General features: G+C 43.7%; 1 protein-coding gene and 1 non-coding gene across 2 annotated transcripts in view; both read left to right on the top strand.

Moving 5' to 3' along the window:
• The window catches only part of NXN (nucleoredoxin), a 197,023-nt gene that overhangs the window by 56,562 nt on the left and 122,584 nt on the right, over positions 1–17,877 (top strand). The gene's annotated exons all lie outside the window — the stretch shown is intronic.
• Positions 2,862–2,968, top strand: LOC126025531 (U6 spliceosomal RNA). Its single transcript, XR_007501472.1, has one exon. It is a non-coding gene; the product is annotated as a U6 spliceosomal RNA (small nuclear RNA).

Raw genomic sequence — 17,877 nt, 5'->3', positions numbered from 1 at the left:
CTCCATTCACTGATATTTTCCAAACTTTTTTTTTAGTAGCCCAGATACCAATTAAGAGTGTTACCAAGGAGATCCTAAAGTGCAAAATGTATTTTCAAGAGCGGAGCTTGAGAATTTAGTATGTGAGTTCAACACAGGTTAAGTGTAAATGAGAGTCAGCTGTCTCTGGATTAACTACTCTGCAGGTTTTCTTAGAAAATTGAAAATGGAAGTAGAGGCTGAGGAGGTAACTCAATGGCTAGAGTACTTGCATGTTGGAGGCTTGAGTAGAATCTTTAATTCCTGGAGCAGCACTGGGGGCATTCCATAAGCCATGAACTGGGAGTATTCCCTGAGCACAGTTGGGTGTGGACTCCTCACCCAGAAAGGGAAATAAATGCTGTTCTCTTTCAGAATTGACTGGTGATTTTGCATCTAGACACAATCTTTACTGAAATCAAGACTGTCCAGCCATGGCGAGGTACATAGTATAGTGGGTAAGAAATGGCAGATCAAGATTAAACACAAGGGGTCTAGTGAATAAGGTGATTTCTTGAGCATCTCCAGAACTGATCCCTGAGCATGATGAGATGTGACCCCAAAACAAACAAAAAAATTGAACCAGAGGGTCAGGGATTTACTCCTGGCTCTACACTCAGAAATCGCTCCTGGCAGACTCAGGGAACCATATGGGATGCCGGGATTCGAACCACCGTCCTTCTGCATGCAAGACAAACACCTTACCTCCATGCTATCTCTCCGGCCCCTGATTATTTATTTTTAAACGTTGTTTATTTATTTATTGGTTGGTTGGTTGTTGGGCCACACCCAGATGTGCTCAGGGGCTACTCCTGGCTCTGCACTCAGAAATCCCTCTTGCAGATGGGGGACCATATGGGATGCTAGGAACCAGTTCCCTCTTGGGTCGTCACATGCAAGGCAAATGCCCTTCCGCTGTGTCATCTTTCTGACCCCTGATTATTGAGTTAACTCCCCAACACCTTTTTTCAAGGATCTTAAAATTAATATTGAGTTGAATGTGGCTAGAATGGAGCTCTGAGAACTCGGGAATTTCCTCTAGGCTAATATGCAGCTAGGAGTCCACTCTTGGGGTAGGAAATGCACATTGGTTCTCCCACAGTCTGATTCTTACCTGGCACTCAAGTTTTCCTCTGGTATAACCCATGAGGGTTCCACAGAACATCACATCAAAAGCTTTCCTGGCCATGTCAGATAAGTAGGTAGATCACATTTCTCTTTTACTCTCACTTTTAGAATAAAATATAAAGTGTGTTAGGTGTCACTCTCTATTTTATTGTATTTTTTAGTTCCTAACCTTTTCTCATTGATTGACTTTATGGAATTTCAGGGGGCTGCATATTTTCGATTCACCATGTTCACTGCCAAAGGTGAAGTCTTAATTTATAGTCTTTTCTGGATGTGAATGGGTCACTCCTGGCAGTGCTCAGGAGAATGTATGGTGGCCAGCGCAATAGCACAGTGGATAGGGCACTTGCCTTGCATATAGCCAACTCAGATTCCATCCTGGTATCCCATTTGGTCCCCTGAGCCTGCACAGGAGTGATTCCTGAATGCAGAGCCAGCACTAACCCCCAAGCACCTGCAGATGTGGCCAAAGTAAATAAAAAAAAAGTGATCTTCTACATGCAAAACCTGCACTTCAGCTCTTTAAGCCATCTCCCGAGCCCCAGAAGTTTCATTTTATAAAGAAGGGTGCTGGAGGTGGAGAGAGAGTTCAGCAAGTAGGATGCTTGCTTTACACCTGGTAGACCCAGCCTGGATCTATGTCTGCCAGGCCAGACATAATACCTGAGCACAGAGCAAGGAGTAAGCTCTGAATACCAACAGGTGTGCCCCCTCACAAAAGAATAATGATGTTGAGCTGGAGCTGTTGTGATGCTCACCTCCTGCCCTCTCTTTTCCTAAATGAGTGTTTGCAGAGTCCCAACATTGCATTCTCAGTTGCTCACAACAGTCCTATGAGAGAAGCAATACTTGTTGAGTTTTGGTCAGCATTGGCTTCAGATTTACAGTCTGGTTTTCTTTTGTATTGTTTGTTCTCACACATTCAGTTGTATCTAGCCAAGCTCCTCAGAGGAGCTCCTCAGTCTTGATAACACAAGTCCTTCCAGCTGTGAGTGTAGGTGGCAAAAAGAAGGGACACTGTGGGCCCGGAGAGATAGCACAGCGGCGTTTGCCTTGCAAGCAGCCGATCCAGGACCAAAGGTGGTTGGTTCGAATCCCGGTGTCCCATATGGTCCCCCGTGCCTGCCAGGAGCTATTTCTGAGCAGACAGCCAGGAGTAACCCCTGAGCACCGCTGGGTGTGGCCCAAAAACCAAAAAAAAAAAAAAGAAGGGACACTGTGTAGGGCTTGTTCGGTCAAGGACAGCTGGTGAGGGGGTGGGCAAGGCTAGACAATATATTGCTATTTCAAAATTAGCTTCATTTGTTTCCTGTTTGTCTTCAGCTCCCTCTGTCTGCTGCCCCTGTGAGCCTCGTACTCTTAGTCTCTTCAGTCACATTGGTCTGCTTTTCTCCAACTACCTTTGTTTTTTTTTTTCCTTTGGTTTTGGTCACAACTGGCAGCGCTCAGGAGTTACTCCTGGCTCTGCACTCAGAAATCACCCCTGGCAGGCACAGGAGACCATTTGGGATGCTGGAATTCGAACCACCAATCCCACCATCCGTCCTTGGTCGATTGTGTGCCAGGCGAACACCCTACTGCTGTGCTATCTCTGTGGCCCCAATCTTTGACTTCTTTCTTTACCCTCCTTTTTCCTGAACACTCTTAACCCTCCATTGAATCCTTCACTTACCTTTTATTGGCCACGTTGATTGTCTTCAAAAGTAGATGCTTTCGTGCTCGCTTTGGCAGCACATATACTAAAATCGGAACAATACAGAGAAGATTAGCATGGCCCCTGAGCAAGGATGACATGCAAATTTGTGAAGCGTTTCATAATTTTAAATGATAAAAAAATTACAAAAAAAATAGTAGATGCTTTCTCCATACCTAGAACTTTGTTCTGCTTGTCCCAAGAATCTGTAGGATACTGTAGATACTGTAGAGGGAAGGAGTAAGGGAACAGAGTAGTTAATGTGTAGAATTTAAAGATTTAATACGGCCCTGAACTGATTGATTTTGATCTGGGGCCACAACCAGAATTTATTCTCCAAGTTTATTGCTGGGTCTATGTTCAGGAATCACTCCTGTGGGCTCAGAAGACCAGATAGGTTTGCCAGGAATAGAACACAATCAGCCACATACAAGGTAAGCACCCCTCCTGCCCTGCTCTTAATATCTCTCTGGCCCCTCAGGTGTAAATCTGAAACCAAACCTTGCAAGATAAATGGCTCATTTGAAAAGAAAATCAACTGCAAGAACTCAGTTGATGACATTTGGACATGAAAAGCAAAAATGGCAAAAGAAAGAGTTTAGCCACAAAGGAGTTTGGATAAGTTAAAGATAAAATGCTGATTTTTGTTGCTTGAGAATAGAGCCGCCATATCCGTCATAAGGAAGGAGAAATTTTATGGAAGTTTTAATGATTGCTTGAGCTGGGATGAAGGTTTTTTTCCTGGTGAGATAGAGTTTAGGAGTCAGTTGAAAAAAGGGTCAAATTGCAAAGGGAGAGGAATTATTTATTTATTTATCTATCAGGGACAAGCCAGAAATCTTTTTTGTTTGTTATTTTGGGGGAGGGGTCACACCTGGCAGCGCTCAGGGGTTACTCCTGGCTCTACGCTCAGAAATCGCTCCCGGCAGGCTCAGGGGACCATATGGGATGCCGGGATTTGAACCACCATCCTTCTGCACGCAAGGCAAATGCCCTACCTCCATGCTATCTCTCCCACAAGCCAGAAATCTTGACCACCTTTTTCTTTTTGTGGGTTTAGAGGCTGATGGGGCTGCTTGGATGTTCCCCGGATGTCAAGGCTCTGTGCTCTGAAACACTGGATGTGTTTAAGCAGGTGCTCCAAGACCAGCTGTCAAGACTGGTGAAGGAAATTCCTGCATTTGGTTCTGGGGAGGCCTGTTTCCTTGCCAATTCAGTTTCTCTCTCTTACTATCCTTCCAGTTGCTTTTGTGGTGTGTGTGTGTGGGGTGTAGGGCCTATTGGGGGGTGGTGCTCTTAGGGAAGAGACTGTAGGAAAGGTGTCAGGATACTCCAGGCTGTTCCCAGTGTCTGGGACCAAACTTCAAAGCCAGTTCTTGCATCTTCCTGTCTTTTTGCTAACTTGCTCCCAGTCTCTCACCCCCACTTCCCACCTTCTGTGTGTCCAAATTGCCACTTAGGTCTGCCTGCCAATTCTGTAAAATTCTTCTCCTGCCTGCTTTACTCAGGCAAGATTATTTTTTTTATTAATTTATTTTTATTCTTGTCGTTGTTGAGGAAATATATTTACCACAATGTTCACGTTTATGATCTTGAGGTACCTCAGAATGCTTACTTGAGCAGTTCAGCTCCAGGGCCACCAAGAGTTTAGCAAATGAAGGCAATTCACACTTCAAGTGTGAATGAGTCTTGGTCTTTGAATGTTGGCATTTTAAAATCAAATGAGGCTTGGTGGTGGTTGCCAGGGGCCTGGGAGAGTGGGGAATGTTTCATGAATGTTTAATGGTCACAGAGTTCCTATTCAGGAAGATGGAAAGTCCTGGAGACCAAGGCAGTGATGGTTACGGAGCCAATACACTAATGCCACAGATTCGTGTGCATGGGGTAATAGGTGTTATGGTATGTATATTGTACCACAATGAGAAAAAAAGAATTAAACCCAATGAGGCATTTGTTCACAAGGACTACTATCCAAGTAGTGTAAGCTCTTTGGGAAAATTCAGAAAGTGCAGAGAAACTCAAGGTCCTAGGAAGAAACTCTCTCCCTGCTGCTAATTTACTCTGTACTGTCTTTATGTATTCTTCCAGCCATTCATGCAGAAAAGTGGAAATAATGCTATAATACTCCTTTGGAGCTGAAGAGTGGACAAGGTGCTTGCTTTGTACGCAGTCGGCCCAGATTTAGTTCTTGGAACTATGTGTGATCTTCCAAGCCTTATCAGGGTTGATCCCTGATTGTAGAGCCAGGAGTAACTCTGAGCACAGTGGAATGTGGCCCAATCCCTCTCCTCCCCCCAAATAGTAAAATAACTATAAATTCTCTTCTTTATTTTTCCACACATCATGGATATTATCTTATGTTACCAACATAATACTAATTTTATTTATTTATTTATTTATTTATTTATTGGCTTTGGGGCCACACCCGGTGGTGTTCAGTGCTTACTCCTGGCTCTAACTCAGGAGTCACTCCTGGAGGGGATCAGGGGATCAGGGGATCATATGCAGTATTGAGGTTCAAACCCAGGTCAAACACATACAAGGTAATTGTTTTACCCATTGTACTGTCTCTCCAACCCATGCCACTAATCCTAACACTTGTTTAGCTTAGTTTTCTATCATTCCTTCCTCTTCCAAGTAACAGATGCATCACCTCATTTTTTCCACATCATTTATTACTTGATGTTTACCTCCTCCAAGAAGGTAGGTACTAGGCGCATTGAGATTTATTCGATTTCCCCTTTCTCACCAGTGCCTGGTCCTCTCAGGATTGTGAATGAAAGATGTACAAATGAGTATCTTCTAAGACATGTTGTTTTGGGGCCAGAGAGAAAGCACAGCGGCGTTTGCCTTGCAAGCAGCTGACCCAGGACCTATGGTGGTGATTCGAATCCTAGCATCCCATATGGTCCCTGTGCCTGCCAGGAGCTATTTTTGAGTAGATAGCCAGAAGTAACCTCTGAGCACCACCGGGTGTGGCCCAAAAACAAAACAAACAAACAAACAAACAAAAAGACATGTTGTTTTCTTATCTTCACTCATATGTTATAGATCAATTATAGGTTAAAAACTTTCTTATAGGGGCCTAAGCGATAGCACAACAGTAGGTCATTTTCCTTGCACCTGGCCAACCTGGGACAGACCTGGGTTCGATTCCTGTCATCCCATATCCAAGCCTGCCAGGAGCGATTTCTGAGCATAGAGCCTGGAATAAATTCTGAGCACTGCTGGGTGTCCCCCCCCCCCCAAAAAAAAATACCCTAACTTTCTTATAGATAGAATTTTGAAATAATCTAAATTACTTTTTACTAGAACTTTCTATAAGTCAAGTCCTGAAATGTAGCTCAGGTATAGGGAACTTGGCTTACATATACTGCCTCCCCCCAAAAAAAAATTCTTATGACTCAAAAAGGTTTTGTGATTTCAATTATTAAAGTAATACATATCCAAGTGTCAGAAACTATACAAATGAATAAAAAGGGAAATATCATTTGCAATCCTTCTTTTGGGCCCTGGAATCACTTGAACAGTGATGATTATCTGTTCCGTAGAACCTGAACATACTTATGAACCTGTTTGAGGCATCGCCTTTTGGTTCAAGCGGTACTTTGACAACAGGTGACCCATGATTCTTTGACTAATATTCAAATTTTTTGCCTTTTTTTGTTTTGTTTTATTTTTTGGGTCACTGGCAGCGCTTAGGGGTTACTCCTGGCTCTACTCTCAGAAATCGCTCCTGGCTGGGGCCCGGAGTGATAGCATAGCGGTGTTTGCCTTGCAAGCAGCCAATCCAGGATCTGGTTGGTTCGAATCCCGGTGTCTGATATGGTTTCCCCCGTGCCAGCCAGGAGCTATTTCTGAGCAGACAGCCAGAAGGAACCCCTGAGTACCGCCGAGTGTGGCCCAAAAACAAAATAAAACGAAACAAAACAAACAAAAAAAAAGAAATTGCCCCTGGCAGGCAGGGGGACCATATGGGATGCTGGGATTCGAACCACCGTCCTTCTGCATGGAAGGCAAATGCCTTACCTCCATGCTATTACACCGGCCCCCAATTTTTTGCTTATTAAATTAATTTAATCTTTTATCCTCCAAGTACACCCTTTTCATTCAAATATACATATTTTTGTGGTGTTAGAGATGCCTTATATTTATGCAGTGTTGGGGACCAAACCCAGGTCAGAGGCATGTTCTCCACCACTGAGCCACATCTCCTGGCCCCAAACGAGCTTTGCTTTGTGGGTTTGTCTGTTTGTTTGTTTTATGGTTTGGGGCCTCAGTTGGTGGTTCTAGGAAACATGCAGTATAGGGATAGAATAGGCCTCCTGGAGGCAAAGCATGTGCTCTGTTGAGCCCCCAAATAATGTTTTTCTTGATAGGATTATGAGATTTTCTGAGCAAGATTCTCAGTCTTTTACTTATTATTTCTATGAAGAAGTAATTGGTATTGCTATCACAGGTGAGACAGAGTTCTCCAGCCCTGAAATAGGAGATAGTGACCAAAGGCTGCATACCACACACTGCTTTCAGGAACCTAAGGATCTCATGGAAGGAGTTGCTAGTTCCCAAGGGGTTTAAAAAGAATTTTTGTAGCTCTTTAACCATACCAAGATGTATTCAGGGCTTACTCCTGGCTCTGTGCTCAGGGATCACTCCTAGCAAAGATTGGGAGACCATCTGGGATGTCAGGGATTGAAGCTGGATTGAAGTTTGCAAGGCTAGCACCCAACCAGATGTACTATATCTCTGGTCCTATTTTAAAATTTTGTGTCTTATGTAGAAAAGTTCAGAAGCTTCTTATCTTGATTGAGACTTGTCCAAAATAGTATAGGAACAAGTGTTCATATCACTAATCCGTATCACTAAAGATGGATGCTCTCTCTCTCTCTCTCTCTCTCTCTCTCTCTCTCTCTCTCTCTCTCTCTCTCTCTCTCTCTCTCTCTCCATTATCTCTAAATAAAGCTGGATTTTGTTTGTTTTTAAGCATAGGAGCAACTGAATAGAACAGAGAAGCTTTACTAGCGTGAAAACAACTTAAGTCAGGAAGGATGTTCACCAGACCAGCTTCCAAGAGAAGGAGGAGGGATCTGGGAGGATAGGAAGATATAAGAGCTTATCCATATTCTAGTAGTTTTTTAGCAGTTCATGAATAATCAAGGAGAGAATGTTGAGCATGTGCAATTGAGGAATATAGGGTGAATATACATTACATGTACAGAAAATGGCAGAGAAATGCCTTGAGAGTGGTTTTTTTTTTGTTTTGTTTTGTTTTTTTTTAGTATAGTAGGAAGTAGGAAGGTGAATGGAAGTCAGAGTGTCCACCATCTAGTCTTCACTTGCTGGCCTGCGGTCTGGGGTCCTTATCAGTACAAAAATGTTTTGATTTTGTTTGTTTTTGTTTGGGGTCTTGGTTTTGATTTGTGGGTCTTACTGGTGGGGAGCGCAGGAATGACCCAGGCCATACTCAAGGGACCATATGTGATGCTGGGGATTCAAACTGGGAGTAGGGAGGGGATGCAGGCAAGCACTTAAACCCTTACATTAACTCTCTCCCTCACCCTGAGTTCTATCTTGGTCCAGTCAAAGTCAAAAGACTATCATGAGGTGGCCTCTCCCAGGGACAGGTTGTTACATTCTCCAACTCCACCCAAGAATGGTTTGTTTTGGCTTTTTCTGACCCCAGAGAGTCCTTCTAGGTCTTAGAGTGAAATGAAAAGGGACAAAATAGTAAAAAGTTTGTTGTGTTTTGTTTTGTGACCACACCTGGCAGTCCTCAGGGCTTACTCCTGAATCTATGCTCAGAGTTGGGATTGGGGGAACCATATGGGGTGTTGGGGATCGAACGTGATTTTGTTCTGGCCCACAAAGAAACAGTTTGGAGGAAATGAAATCATCTCAGTTTGGACTTTCTGAGTTTAAGGTTCTCTTTGGATGATGAAGGCAACGGGACTCTATGGATCCAGGTTTTGTATGCCTGGTGGGAGCAGAGAGAAAGCACCCAGCAGCTGAGCACTTGGAGTGTAGCCTGGGTACAGAGCCTGGAACATGTTAGCTCATTAGGATGAATTTAAATGACCTTAAAAAGTGAGATTTCCTGCAACAAGCTAGACACAGAGGGGACCACTTATACTAGCAGCCCGGGGGGCGGGGGGCAAAGAAAGGGGATATGGGATGCATGCTGGGAACGGGTGGAGGGAGGACAACATTGGTGGTGGGAATGCCCCTGATTCAATCTCACTATGTACCTAAAATATTACTGTGAAAGATTTGTAATCCACTTTGGTCAAAATAAAAATTATTTAAAAAAAAATGAGATTTCGGGAGTTGGAGTGATATAGCACAGCCACAGTGGTAGGGTGTTTGCCGAAAATGCAGCCAACCGGTTCCTAACATCCCATGTGGTCCCTTGAGCCTGCCAGGAGCAATTTCTGAGCGTCAATTTCTGAGCTCAATTTCTTGAACACCGCCAGGTGTGACCCCAAAACCAAAAAAAAAGAAAGAACATTAAAAAAAGTGAGATTTCCCCTACAAGGTTGAAGAAGTAGCTGACTAAGAGAGAATGGAAAGTATTGGAAATAGGTTTTCTCAGCCTGTGATTTTTTGGGGGGGAGTGTAGTAGTCGTGGAGGTGGCAGGGGCTTAAGATCCAAGTTGTCGCTGTGCTAAAAAGGTCTGAGTGGGGAAAGGCTCATCAGGGAGGAGGCGGGAGGAGAAACCGGCTACAGTAGAGATGGGAGAGATTGGAGGGTCATTATTTCCTGGGGGTTAGTGAACATGGGTTTAAAGGGGAGCAGAGGGAGGAGCGTGGCCAAAGAGAAGAGCCGGACCATCAGCGTGAGCCTCCAAGATGAATGGAAGCAATTCCCAGGTGTTTTCTGCTGGGACTGCTTTGCATTTAAATGGATTTTCCGGATTCTTTTCCCACATTATTTTCCCAATTGTTGCCTGCCTCCAGAGCTGTGTACTACTTGATAAATGTTGATTGATGCCATTTTCTCGTCCATCTGAGGGCTAAATGAGACAAATGCAGGGATTTCAATACGATAAGTGAGGCCTGGGGGACCAAGTCTGTGTTAGAGGAAGTATGGTAGAAGAGTAGCTTTATAGAAAGGAATTTTCGTCTTCCTAAAATTGGCTGTATGCTTTTAGCTTCTAATCATGCTGAGATCAGAGCCTTTTCATTGTTGTTAAAATAATACATTTAAAATAGTTTCTCCCAATTAGGAATTAGTACTATACAGAGTTGGAATAATCATTTCAGAAATATTTCCAAGAAGAGTTGTGCAGACTGGACTTACCTTGTTACCTGAGTTCTTTAATTTACTTGAGGTTCAACCAAACCGCCCCCCCCCCCTTATTTTTTTGGTTTTTGGGTCAGGGTTACGCCTGGCTCTACACTCAGAAATCACTCCTGGCAGGCTCAGGGACCACATGGGATGCCAGGATTCGAACCACTGAACCAAACCCTTTTTATTTTAATTTAATTGTTGTTGTTGCTTTTGGGTTACACCAGGCAGTGCTCAGGGCTTATTCCTAACCCTGAGAGGGTTTGGGAGACTTTGTGTAGTGACACATTGTGAACCTGGGACAGATGTGTGCTAAATAAGTATCTTGTCTGTTATACTGTCTCTCAATCGCCCAAACTTTTTTTTTTTTTTTTTTGTTTTTTGTTTTTGTTTTTTGGGCCACACCCGTTTGATGCTCAGGGGTTACTCCTGGCTATGTGCTCAGAAATCGCCCCTGGCTTGGGGGGACCATATGGGACGCCGGGGGATCGAACCGCGGTCCTTCCTTGGCTAGCGCTTGCAAGGCAGACACCTTACCTCCAGCGCCACCTACCCGGCCCCTTTTTTTTTTTTTTTTTTAAGAAAACTAAGACAATGGGCCGGGAAGGTGGCGCTAGAGATAAGGTGTCTGCCTTGTAAGCGCTACCAAGGAAAGGACCGCGGTTCGATCCCCCGGCGTCCCATATGGTCCCCCCAAGCCAGGGGCGATTTCTGAGCACATAGCCAGGAGTAACCCCTGAGCGTCAAACGGGTGTGGCCCAAAAACAAAAAAACAAACAACAAAAACAAAAAAAAAAAAAAAAAGAAAACTAAGACAAGAGACTGGGGAGATAGTACAGCAGGCAAGATGCTGTGCCAGGTAGGGCCCCAAAACTAAAGAGAAAAGGTAGTTAGAAGGAAGTGAATTGGTGACTCGGTTGCTAAACAGTGTGATTGGACTTAACAGGCAGAACATGCAGGAGGAAAAGATATTAATAAGGACCAGCTCCTCTGGGCCCTGGTTCTGGAGCCCATTTTTGAGATGTGGTTCTAGGTCCTGGTTCTGGAGCCTGGGCATGGAGCCCATTTTGGGGGCCTGATTTTGTGGTTCTGGGGCCTGATTCTCAGGCCTGCTTCTGGGGCCTGGATGTGGGACCTGATCTGAGGGCCTTGCTCAGGGACCTGCTTCTAAGGTCTTGTTTTGGGGCTTCTCTTTCTGGCACAAAGACCCAGACCAAAAGGAGCAAGCCCAGGCAGCCTCCTTTGTCTGTGCACTTCCAAAAGAAATCGCTCTGTTGTCAGGGAAAGAGGTGGTAATGAATTTTCTGGATGTGCCTGTTTTTTGGCATTTCTAAGAGGTAGGTTACTGGCAACTTGTGACTTGGACTTTTAACTGCTTTTGAAATGAAACTGACATTTATTCCACAAAACTTTATGTGTTTTTGTTATGTGCCAGTTCCCAGCTTGCTCAGGACCATCTGCCTTCCATAAAATAGGAGCTCAGTAAACATTTTGTTTTTGTGTCTGACCCTCCCCAGCTGTGCTGGGAGCCACCAGGGCAACCCCAGTGGAGATTTGGAGGCCCTGTAGTGCCAGGATTCAAACATGGGGCTTAGGCATGCTCGACATGTGCTCTGGCCCTTTGAAATATCTAGTCTCTCAGTAAATATTTTCACAATTATCTATCAGTGGTTCTTGCCCACAGAACTGTCAAGAGAGCACTTTCTTTTCCCTCTCTCACCTGATCTCTCTGGGGGTGTGCTCCCTCTCGGAGTACCCATCTTCTAAGATTAAGCTGTCCTGTCTGCCAGCAATACCATCCCATTGTTGACCCAAGGAGACTGTTTGTTAAGTGCCTCTCACAGTCCTGCTGGCTGAGGTCTCCCTGAAGGTTGCATTTGGTAGTAAGATCTGCAGGGGATGGGGTCAGGGTGAGGAGGGGAGTCTGTCTGCTGGGTAGTCTGGATTGATATGATACACAATGAGTATCTAATAGACGTGATTAATGAATGAAGACAGAAACCCACTGAAAATACTTGCCCACAACATGGTTCAAGAATTCTCTTAGAAAAAACTGAAGGAACACCACAGTACCTGTAGTAAATGTGTTATGAATACCTGAAGTTCTCTAAGAGAGCTATCTTAAGGCTTCTTTCCACACTCATACACAGCATACACAGAATGGTAACTTATGAAGTGATATGTGTATGTAGTCTTTTAAATAATGACATTGTAGACCTTAAAAATATGCAGTTTTGGGGGCCGGAGAGATAGCATGGAGGCAGGGCATTTGCCTTGCATGCTGAAGGTTGGTGGTTTGAATCCCAGCATCCCATATGGTCCTCCAAGACTGCCAGGAGTAAGCCCTGAGCGCTGCCAGGTGTGACCCAAAACCCAAAAACAAAACAAAACAAAACAAAATGCAATTTTTACTTGTCTGCTATAATTCAGTCAAGTTGGAGGAGGTTATTAATGAGTTCCCAGAAAGTTCATTTATTTGTTTCTTCGTTCGTTCGTTCGTTCGTTCGTTCGTTCCTTCCTTCCTTCCTTCCTTCCTTCCTTCCTTCCTTCCTTCCTTCCTTCCTTCCTTCCTTCCTTCCTTTCTTCCTTCCTTCTTTTCTTCCATTCTTTTCCATACCCAGTCAAGGATCATTCCTGGCAGTGCTCCGGGAACCATAGGTGGTGCCAAAGATAGAACTGGGTACTATGGTACTATGTTTCTGGCCAGAGTAGCCAGTTCTGCAGTAATTTATGATCATTAGGTTGGTACCATGCAGTAGTTGGAAACTCTAAGAATACGGCTCCATCTTTTTTGGGGGTAGGTAGAGGGGCATGCCTACACTTGGCAGGGTTCAGAGGTCAATCCTGATAGTAGTCAGAAACATGTGGAGCAGAGGATCATATAGGGTTCCATGCAAGACTAGAACCTTACCTGCTATCTCCCCAACTTACGGCTCCATCTTTTCCTTTCTCTCCCAACTTCACCTGTAGCATTCCCCTCTGGGCTATAGCAATTTAACCTTTAATTATTTCCAAAAGTTCCTGCAAGGGAAAATCATGTGTAAAATATTCTCGTTTTCAGCAGGAAGAAGTAGAAAAGAATAACATGAGTCCTAAGCCCAAGGAACCTGAAATCACATCATTCCATGAGGTTTTTCCTATCTGATACCATGCTCTCTGAAAGATGCAATTTTCTGCTTCCATTTCTGCTTTCAGCCTGCCAGGATTTCCAGCAAAGTGGGTCCAGTGTTTTTGCTGGAGGTTACTTTTCTTTGGCAGCAATTCAAATAAAATCTTCATTCTGTTTCTCCCTTTTCATTTGACATTTGACTAAAACAATGTTTTGGCAGCTAGACAGGAGCTCTAAAGAACTTTAGTATTTTTCTCTCAATCTTTGCCTTTTAAGAAGTGCCCTTTCAAATGTGGTTAAAACTGAGCATAGAAATGAAAGCACAGAATGGATTGCTTGAAGACAAAACTCCAGGGATACAGAGGGAGACCTAGAGGAAACCCTGGTGAGTTTCAGATCTGTCTCCTATTTGTGATCACCTGTTCCAGAGCAGCACTCCCCTGTTCTTTGAAACACACCTCTCTTGCTTTGTTGGGGCTATGGCCACGTCAAGTTCCTAGCACCAGAATGGGGGGGGGGTCATTTTTCTGTGTACTAATTAATTCTGTGCACCTTTTAGAGGTTGCCCAGAATAGACTCATACATTCAAAATTCTTATCATAATCTCACTTATTCTTATATACTTATTTATTTATGTAGTTAGTTAGTTTTTGGTTTTTAATGCCTGGTGATTCTCAGGGATTACTCCTGGCTAGGTGCCTAGAAATCACTCCTGGCTTGGACGCCAGGGATCGAACCCAAATCTATCCTGGATCAGCCCTACTGCTGCACTATCGCTCCTGCCCTCCTCCAGTCCTTTTTTTTTTTTTTTTTTTTTGGTTTTTGGGCCACACCCGGTGACGCTCAGGGGTTACTCCTGGCTATGCGCTCAGAAGTTGCTCCTGGCTTCTTGGGGGACCATATGGGACACCGGGGGATCGAACCGCGGTCCGTCCTAGGCTAGCGCAGGCAAGGCAGGCACCTTACCTCTAGCACCACCGCCCGGCCCCTATTTTAATGGTTTTGTTTTGTCATTTGGGGAGCAGTGGTCAGGACCCACATGATATTAGGAATCAAAACTAAGGCTTCACCCATGCAAGACATGTACTCACTTGAGCCCCATCTACTCTCTTTGTAGCTGCTGATTTCTGGGGGCAGCCCTAAATGACTACTTCTGGCTCTGTGTTCAGATCTAGTGGGGCTTGGGGGATTTTATGGTTCTAGAGTTGAACAAGGGTCCTGAACTATCTCTAGGCCCTTATTCTCTCTTTCAAAAAAAATGTTTTTATTTTGGTTTCAGTTTCACCCTGTGGTGCTGATGGATTACTCCAGGCTCTGCACTCAGTGATCATTCCTGATGAGCTCAGGGGACCATATGGGATACAAGGAAACAAATCTGGGTTAGTGTGTGTAAAGCAAAAGTGTACTCTGTATACTATTGCTCCAACCCCTTCAAGTTCCTTATTTTTTAGGAGGGGTATTTTTATTTTTGGGCCACACCTGACATTGCTTAGGGGTTATTTCTGACTCTGTGTTGAGGAATTACTCCTGACAGTGCTTGGTGCACCCTATCAGTACCAGGGATCATATCCAGATCAGCTGCATACAAGGCAAGAGTCATATCCATTGTATTGGCACTCTGGCCCCAGTTCTTCCTCCTCCTCCTCCTCTTCCTCCTCCTCCTCCTCCTTCTTCTTCCTTCTTTTGGTTTTTCTATCACACCCGGCAGCACTCAGGCATTACTCCTGGCTCTACGCTCAGAAATCGCTCCTGGCAGGCTTGGGGGACCATATGGGATGCTGGGACTCGAAACACCGTCCTTCAGCATGCAAGGCAAATGCCTTACCTCCATGCTATCTTTACGGCCCCCAGTTCCTCCTTCGTAAATCTAACATCTTATTGTACCAATACAGTTTTTTTTCCGCTTCTTTGAGTCTCATCAATATTTTCACTCAGTCTGTTTTCTTCTGCCTGTTCCTTGAATTCATGAGTTGAATACTAATTGCCTAGGAAACCTTGATTTCTCCAAATATGGCTTAAAACCCCCTTCCATCAATCTAGCTAGCAGTACCTTGTACTTCTCTAGTCTCTCAACACTAATAAATAACATGCTTTGCTATTTACTCAGTGAGCTGTGAGCTCTTGGAGGGCTAGAAGCAAATCTGTGTTTTTCTATTTCGTCTCCATCTAGTCCAATGAGACTGGCACAAGGTACCATCTGAGAAATAGTTTGTGGATCCTGGGATGGCTTGTTGGCAGAGCATCTGCCTTGCACATCTGAGGGCAAAAGTTTGATTCCAGTATAAAACCCACATGAAGGTCAGTCCAAGCAGCCAGAACAAGTGTTCAGCATATGTGTCACAAATAGAGGATGTGGGCATACAACTATTTGTACAACGTTAAGTGTGAGCATAAAACCACCACAAAAGAGAAGGGAGAGGGGCCGGAGAGATAGCATGGAGGTAGGACATTTGCCTTGCATGCAGAAGGATGGTGGTTTAAATCCCGGCATCCCATATGGTCCCCCTAGCCTGCCAGGAGCGATTTCTGAGAGTAGATCCAGGAGTAACCCCTGAGTGCTGCCAGGTGTGACCTAAAAACAAAACAAAACAAAAAAAAAGAGAGAGAGAAGGGAGAGGGAGGAGAAACGATATTTTTTTAATGTGTATATTCCTGCTTTTGAGAATCCTGTTTGCACTATTGATTATTGTATTTGTTTGCTAGAGTGCCTCAGCTATTTGGCTCCCTTCTTCTTAAAAATAGATTCCATTTCTCAGAATGAATCCTTAGTTAATATTTTTTCTTTCTCTCAGGCCACAGATAGTACATAGGTAAGGCACACTTGCCTTGTATGCAGCTAACCAATGCTTTTCCTAGTATCCCATATCATTTCCTCTGCCCCTTCAACAATGATCCCTGAGTGCAGAGCCAGCAGAAAGCTCTAAAAACAAAGCATAAATAAATGCTTTTTTACATGGAATCTTTATACATTATTGTCATTCTCATCAACTGTTCTTTTGCCTATCCTACTTGCAAAACCTTAATATGGCCATCCTGTTCATTAATGCTTTCTTCTACTTCATTTTCCCCTGTTCTTTTACAGGGAAAAAAAACAAGAAGGAGCAGGTGCCAGGAGATAAGTAGTTATCTGAGCACATCTGTCCTCTGTTTTTTGCCTGGGGCCAGCTAGTTGGAGGACCTGCCAGGTTGTCATTTTCCCTTTGGTCTTGTGTTGGACCAGGACCATAATCTGAGAAACCAACTGGTTCTCCTTTCTTTTCCTGTTGAGCTAGGCATTGTGTGTCTGTGTGTGGCGGGACCTTCATCTGTAATTATGTGTCTTTTGAAACAGCTAAGAGAATCTCATTTCTAGCAACAAAGAAGCTGCTGGACTCTGGGAAACCAGACACATAGATAATTCAAGCAAAAGAATAGGTTTTTCTTTTCTTTTTTAATCTTGGGACCATATCCAGCAGTTCTTAGGGTTTACTCCTGGCTTTGTGTTTAAGGATCACTCCTGGCATGGGTTGGGGGACCATATGGGGTACCAGAGGTTGGGCCCAGGTTGGCCACATGCAAGGCAAACTTTGTACTATCTCTTCAGTCTTGAAAAAGTGTTTGTTGAAGTCCTGGAAGTTTCCTTTCAGTGTGGCATATCATTGTATCCAAGTTACTAGCAATGGCTCTAGCTCATTAAAAAGTCATAAATATATTTATTTAATTTTTTAACATTTAAATACACAAGCTAGAAAGATAGTGTAGTGACTTGATTTGCACGTGGCTGACCTGGGTGCCATTTCCAGCCCACCATGTAGTTCTCTGAGCCCACCAGGAATGACCCCTGAGAGCAGAATCAGGAATAGGCCTTGAGCACCACCGGTTGTAGCCCCAAAATAAACCCCCCCAAATCAAATACAATATAAAATAAATTATTGAACTCATTAAATAATTAATAATTGCTTGTCATAAATGAATAGAATGTCACTGGTTTTTGGCTTATAGCACTTGCTCCAAATAGCATTTCTTAACATTTTCCTCACTGAGCCGCTTCTGACCTTGTTTCCTTCCTGTGGTCATCCCCATCTTACTGGCTGCCCCCAGTTTCATGCCATGGCCCCCCTTTTTATTTATTTTTTTGTTTTGTTTTGTTTTGGGTCACACTCAGCAGCACTCAGGGATAACTCCTGGCTCTATGCTCAGAAATCACTCCTGGCAGGCTCAGGCATGGCCCCCCTTTTTATGCAATATTTTCCCTTGTGGCCACCTATAGGGGCTATAAAGACCTTGGTTGAGAAAAGTGGTTAGTTCTAAGTTACAGCAGATTCTGGAGAGAAGGATTTTTGGTGACTAGTTGTTAATTTTTCTGTCTAACTTCACTTCTCTTGACAGAAAATTATCCTATATTTTGTGCTTAGAAAACTAGCTAAATTTTGTGGTGAATATAAAAGAAATGATACTAATATAACATTTCTATGTGGTTTTGGGTCGGGGAATGCAAGTTTTGGCTAGAATCTTAGGTTTGGTCAGTGTTGTTCTGACACATGATGTTCTGATCACCAATGGATGAGACCCCAAAACCAAAAAATATATATAATATATTGTTAGTTTATACTCTGCTTTTATAATACATATATATATATAATTTAAACATGTCTTATGTGCTTT

This window comes from Suncus etruscus, chromosome 1 (assembly GCF_024139225.1).
Source record: "Suncus etruscus isolate mSunEtr1 chromosome 1, mSunEtr1.pri.cur, whole genome shotgun sequence".
NCBI lineage: Eukaryota > Metazoa > Chordata > Mammalia > Eulipotyphla > Soricidae > Suncus > Suncus etruscus.
This window is presented reverse-complemented; position numbering and strand designations above follow the sequence as displayed.